Raw genomic sequence first — 6,000 nt, 5'->3', positions numbered from 1 at the left:
AATGGTGGCTAGGTTAGAACTTTGAAGAACTAAGGAAAATGAAGAGGATAAGTGAAAAAGGGTGAGTCGAAGGGCTAGAGATCCTCCACTCACTATGTGCTCTTACACTACCTCTCTCACACACACAATGCAAGACTAGATCATGGCCTTACACTTGTCACTAATCAAATGCCTCTTCCAAGACTTAATCCTAAGCTTACGCTTGTCAACAATCCAATGCCTCTTCCAAGACTTAATCCTAAGCTTACACTTGTCAACAATTCAATGGTCACATGTGCACCAATCTAAGGCCAACACATGGATGAATCTCCACCCGCCAAATGTCAAGAGGTCATGGTGCCAAGTCTCTTCACCTAAATGCCAACAAATGGCTCCATGAGAGTGTGACACTTGTCACACTTTCCAAAAATTACAAAATGGTCCTTTTTCAAAATATCTTCTAAAATAAATTGCAAAAAGGTCTCCCAAATGAAAAATAATAATTTTGCATAATTACACTAAAATCCCAAAAGTTATGAATAATTACACTAAAGTAAGCATTCATACCTTTTTTGAAAAAAAAAATAAATAAATAACTAGCATGCTTTTCAACAAAAGTGAAAATACCAATGTCATGGAAATTGAGTATCATGAATGCATGCCAAACAGGAATCAAATCCGAACACCCGAAGTGAGGTTAAGCGAGGAAAAATGATAGATGAGTAAAGGACGAAATAAGAAAGAAAAAAAAAAAAAAGAAAAAAAAAAGAAAATCACCGAAAATGGAAAGGAGGAAAAAGACCGGGTCATTACAGTTAGGTCGATACATGCTCATCTCCAACGAGTAGCTTTATGTTACTCACCCACGTAGTGGGGACATTTTTTAGGTACAGGGACCTTGATTTGGGATGCACACTACGCCATAGAAGTTTCGTAGACTTGGAGTATCATTCTCATGAAAATGTTAGCATGAAATCCTATTTGTAACTTTGTATGACAAAACTTGTAATTTTGTTCCAAATATGTAATGTGTATATAAGTACACTTTTTATAACGTGTTTGACGTGTATGACATGAGGCCAAGGGCCACAAAATTTAAAGTTCAAGTGTATGTATGTAAACTCTAAGTTTTGCCTTTGAAATACATTTTGATCATCTATGGAGGTTTGGCATGTCAAATTTTGTAAATGATATGTAATGAGGCCATGGGCCATTGTATCACACTTCAATATATAAAGTATACTTATTAGCATGCGTACATAGTTTTAAAGTTTTTTTTTTTTTTTTTTTCCCTGAATGGGTTGATTTTATAAAACAAAAAAGAGATTAAAATTACAAGTACAATAGAGAGGCATACCCCTCTTTACAATGAGAATGAATTGGAAACCAATCCAAATCAAAAGCAAACTGATAAACAGCAAAGAAAATTATACCACATTGAAAATGGCGAGAATATCAACAAGGCCAAGAGAAAAGAAGTGTAAAACTTCCCAAACAATGTCATTTGCAGCAACAGCAGATGAGGTTTTGATGTCACGGTGTAAAGCCGAGTTCCTCTCCTTCCAAATCTTCCAAACATAAATCACAAACAACCCCTTTAGCACCTTAGACCTGATTTCCTTACCCTGTGTACTTTGATGTATCCATTCCATAACCAAATGGAGTTCTTGAAAACTCCTATTAGTAATATTGAACCGAAGAGCAACCTGTTGCCATACTTGATTAGCATACTCACAAGTACAAAATAAGTCATTATTGGTGTCTCTGCCTTGAAGCAATTGTGGCACACTGATGGACCCTGAAATCCCCGCCTCTGTAGATTAACAAAGGATAAGTTCTTATTATGCATGATGATTGCAAAAACCGCAGCCGAGGTCTACAATGTTTCCAACACAGACCATTCCACCTGACCACTTGCCCTCTAGCCCTACAAGCTTTCCAAGCATTCTTTAAACTGAATTCACCATGAACCCAACTGATCTCATCATTACCAGCCTTCAAAGTAATATTAGCAACAAAATCTGCAGCAATTCCTGGAAAGAAAGGAGGGAAAACCCATCCACCATCAATGATAAGTGTGGCTACTTTAGCTTGAGTGTCAAAATCCCTAAACAATTTGAACCCAAATCTCTGAACCAGAGACAAACCTACACACCAAGGATCAAATAACATATTGAAATCCCCACCATTACCAATCTTGAACAACACATTTTCTTGGATGAAATCTCTTGTATTCAGAATTTGCTTCCAAATACTTGAATCTTGAACTTTTGGTGATACCCTCCAGAAATTCTGTTGTAATAAATATCTAGCATGCATCCACTGCACCCATAAAGTCTCCTTATTACTCAGAAAATCCCACCATATAGAAACCTTAGCTGCAAAATCAATGTCAAAAATTCTACGAAGATTAAACCCACCTTCTACATAAGGGAGTGTAGCTTGGTTCCATTTGAGTTGAGACATCTTTCTTAAATCCATTTTTCCACTCCACAAAAAAATTTTAAACTTTTTCTCCAAAGCAATGATACAGCCCCATGGTACTTTTAATCCAAAAACCCAATGATACAAGAAAGAATAAAAAACTGATCTGATGAGCTCAATTCTTCCTGCAAGAGATAAGTTCAAAGTATTCTAATGATCCAACCTTGCATTAACTTTGTCAAATAAATCCTTACAATCCACACTCTTCAGGACTCTGTTTACTAGGGTAATACCAAGGTACTTTAGAGGGAAATCTTCAATTTTCATTTGTAAAATCTATGACAGCCTTCTCTTTCCTCGAACAACTTTTGAAAAGATTACTGAACTCTTGTCTTTATTCACAGCAAGCCCAGAGAAAACATGAAACCTTTTCAGCACCTCATCAATGTGCTTTGCAGTGGAAATATCAGCCTTCACAATAATAAATAAGTCATCAGCATAGAAAGCATGAAAGACCAACATATCAGTTTTCTGGACCACATTACATAACTTAATCTGGCCTCCCAAAAAATTTTCATGCATAAGAGTAGAAAAGTGATCAGTGATTGGAGTAAACAGAAGAGGAGAAAGAGGGCAACCTTGCCGAATCCCTCTCCCAGCTGAGAAATAACCAGTGGGAACACCATTGCAAAGACAGAAAACTTAGAAGAAGTAACACACTTCATAATCATATAACTGAAGAATTTGATGAATGAAATCCCAACTAACATAATCGTACGCTTTCCTGAGATCAACCTTTAAAGCCATAGCAGGACCTATTGTCTTTAATCCAAAATTTTTAATCACATCAGTCACCAATAAGATATTGTCATGGATTCTCCTTCCCTTGATAAAAGCAAACTGCTCCAGCCTAATAATATTAGTAAGGACATCACTTAATTTATTTGCCAAAATTTTGGAAATAATTTTGTAACTGAGATTGCATAATGCAATAAGTCTGTAATTCTCTAATTTATCACCATGATTTATCTTTGGAATCAATGTAAGAAATGTAGAATTTATCCCCCTAGGCATTACCACAGCATTGAAATAGAATAGGATAGAACTGATCACATCCGTACCTACAATATACCAATATTTCTGAAAGAACCTGGCTGGGAACCCATCCAGACTAGGGGCTTTGTCAGGACTAAAAGCCATCAAAACCCTTTTAATTTCCTCAGCTGTAACCTCCTTATCAAGCTCCTGACCCTCTTCAATCTGTAAAATTTTCCTAGGAGGCACAACCTCTGTCACAACAGAAGCTGTAGCAGTATATAACTCATCATAATAATGAACTAACCAATCTTTAATAACTTTAGGATCAGAGGAAATTGTCCCATCGAGATGCTTCAAACAAGTAATGGAATTATAACATCTTCGCTGTTTGACCATGTTATGAAAATAAGTAGAACACTTGTCCCCTTCTTTTAGCCATTTTACCCGTGATTTCTGACACCACAGAAGTTCTTCTAAATCCAAAGTAGATTTCAACTTCATACTTGCATCCCTTTCCTTAGAAATTAAAAGATGATTCAAAGGATCATTAAGCAAATCCATTTGAACCTTATACAACTCCTCAGTCACAATTTGAACCTGTTCAGACACCTTACCCTTCTTCTTATTCCATTCACTGACAGCAAGTTTGACAGCTCTAAGCTTCTTCTGCAACTTGTGTAAAGGATTTCCTCCAACTGATTCATTCCACACTTGAACCACCAATTCCTCGACCTCTTGTTGGAAGCACCAAATTTTCAAAAACTTGAAAGGTTTAGGCCCTACAGCACTATCTAAATGCCAATTGATTGCCAACCCATAATGATCTGATAGCGAAGCAGCTGTCAAATGAACTCGAGTGTCAGTAAACTTATAAAGCCAAGCTTCATTAACAAGAGCTCTATCCAGCTTGACATTGATTCTTCTATGATTCTCTTGTTTGTTACTCCAAGACCATCCCCCATTGTTAATAGCCAGGTCCTCCACTTGAATATCATGAATCATTTGATTAAATTCATAAAATTTGTTTTTAAACTATTTCATGATGGGGTTTGAGGCTTGGGTGAAGCCTTATCAATTCAAGTGCATAATAAGTGTTTTTGCACCTTTTCAAGTCATTTCAGTCGTCCAAAACTCTATTTCAGTCGACCGATGGCTTTTGGTATTTGTTTGAACATTAAAAGCACTCATTCCAGTAGCCAAAATTGCCATTTAGGGCCATTTCTATCGACCGATGGCTTATTTCGGTCGATCGATGGTTTGTTTCGGTCTACCGAACCAACCAACCCTCAAAAACATGTTTTCAAAAAATTTTCTGCCCAGTTCGATCAATCGAAACTCTATTTCGGTCGACCAAAATAGCTTGCTTGCACATAGTCTCTCTGGTATGTTTCAGCACTAAAGTTCCAACTTTAAACGGTCATATCTCCTTCATTTCTAATCCAAATGGGGTGATTCTTGAGCCTAGACTTATGGATTTTGAGTCAGCTTTCCAATGGTACTAATGTCATTCTTAGATTCCAATCACAGTGAGAGTTATTCATGTTTTAGTGAGAGGATGCCTGTTTCCGCTTAAAACGGGAAAGGGCGTTTTGTGGGATTCTTGTCCAAAGTTCTTAGAACCTCTTAGAATGTTGTGAAATGATTAGTATAGGTTTTTTGGACCTTATTTGACTTGTTTGGAATCAAATTTCCCTTCTTATTTGCAAATTAACCATTTTGCCCTTGATTAACGGATTTTGCTCGTTTTTCTTCATCTTGTCATTTCTCCTTCGTTCGGACTCCGAATCATGCGATTCTTGAGTCCATCTTGATTAATTTTTCACTGTCTATTCAATGGTGTGCACGATGATACCCATTTCTGGGTAAAATAACCCTTTTACCCTTGGTCCATTTCTTATAGGGTTTTGAAACCCTTGTTTCATTCTTGTTTCCGTTAAGTCATGGGACTCCTCGAGAAGACATTTTTTTTGTGTCTTAGGGACGATGTACATCTCTAGAGGCCGTGGTTCTTTTTAGCTTCCGCATTTTTTTTTTTTGGATCCATCTCGGGTCATCATAGGACACACTGGGTTTGTAAAATCCAGGGTCATTACAAGTGGTATCAGAGCTCCGAGGTTCAAAAACCTTAGGACGACGGGTTTTGGGTGCATATCATGCTTGTGTTGCCATGTTCTATGTTTTAAATTGCTTTTGATAACATGTTGAATGTGATCACATGTTTATGTGCTTATGTGGATATATGTTTAGAAGTTACCTTAACTATCTCAGCATGATATATATGGTAGTTGCTCTAGTATATTGTATGTGCTAGTCTATCTGAGTATATTGTATATACTTATAGGTCCTAGCATGTTGTATGTACTTGTCTGCCTTAGCATACTGTATATGTTTGTCGGCTTTAGTACATTGTATATGCTTGTCTGTCATAGCATGTTGATTTATGCTTGTCTACTGAGCATGAGGGTTGTGCTTGTTTTCTTTCGCGTATTACATGTGCTTGTTATTTTTTTAGTATGACTGTATGATGTATACATTGACATGCCTCATATGATTCCTTAC

Source organism: Cornus florida, unplaced genomic scaffold, assembly GCF_030987335.1.
Source record: "Cornus florida cultivar Cherokee Brave unplaced genomic scaffold, ASM3098733v1 CherokeeBrave_3.0.0_Hap2_Chr11, whole genome shotgun sequence".
Classification (NCBI taxonomy): Eukaryota; Viridiplantae; Streptophyta; class Magnoliopsida; order Cornales; family Cornaceae; genus Cornus; species Cornus florida.
Note: the sequence above shows the minus strand (reverse complement) of the source record.